Genomic DNA, 907 nt, shown 5'->3' on the forward strand with positions numbered 1-907 from the left:
TCGGTAACTTTTGTGTGAATAACATGGTAACTCGCACACCGCAGACTTGATAACGCATGTACCCCGGTCCAAGAAACTTTGGCGACCGAGGTGGGGGTGGGCAGTTGTTGAAACATATCACAGTAACTTCTGTGCAAATGACATGATATTTTACATATCGAAGACATGATAACTTATGTACACCCCATGGTAACTTTCTAGGACCATGGTACTTTGACATGATATTTATGCACCGCGGACCTCATAACTTACGTTCAACCACCATGTTATCGAAGACATTATAACTTACATTCAACCACCATGTTAACTTTTGACTTCGAGGAAAAAACGTTGAAACATAACTCCTATGATAACTTCCATCTAAGTTTATGAAAATTTTATGCATGACAGACCTGCTATCTTACGTTTAAACATCATGGTATCTTTCATCCAAGGGAAAAAGTTTTTGAAACATTCACCGGTAATTTGTGTGTTAAATTATCATACTTCCCCATGCTAAAGTTATCATGTTGTAACCTTCTCGTACTGTAGTTACCAGCCGTATCATAATATAGTTATCATGTTGCTCATACCATAGTTATCACGCTGGTCATGCCAAAGTTACCAAGCCAAAGTTTATTATTTTTCTGATATGGCAGAAATAACAAAGGTTCAAATAACATTGTTTATCTACAAAAGACAACAACTAAAGGTGGCTAAGTTGGCTATTCGGCTCAATAGCTATTGCATTGACCTGGGTTCGAATCCTCTTTCAAGCACTTTTATTTTATTCTCGTATTATGCAACGAAAAACCAAAAAAAAACACTAGCAATTTATTATTTCCATCTACGGTTTTTGAGAGAAGGAAAAAAATTAGTGGAAGCGAGCGTGGGATGATAACGATCACCTAGGAACTAGTCGTGCGGA

The sequence above is a fragment of the Triticum aestivum genome, chromosome 5B, assembly GCF_018294505.1.
Source record: "Triticum aestivum cultivar Chinese Spring chromosome 5B, IWGSC CS RefSeq v2.1, whole genome shotgun sequence".
NCBI classification, from domain to species: domain Eukaryota; kingdom Viridiplantae; phylum Streptophyta; class Magnoliopsida; order Poales; family Poaceae; genus Triticum; species Triticum aestivum.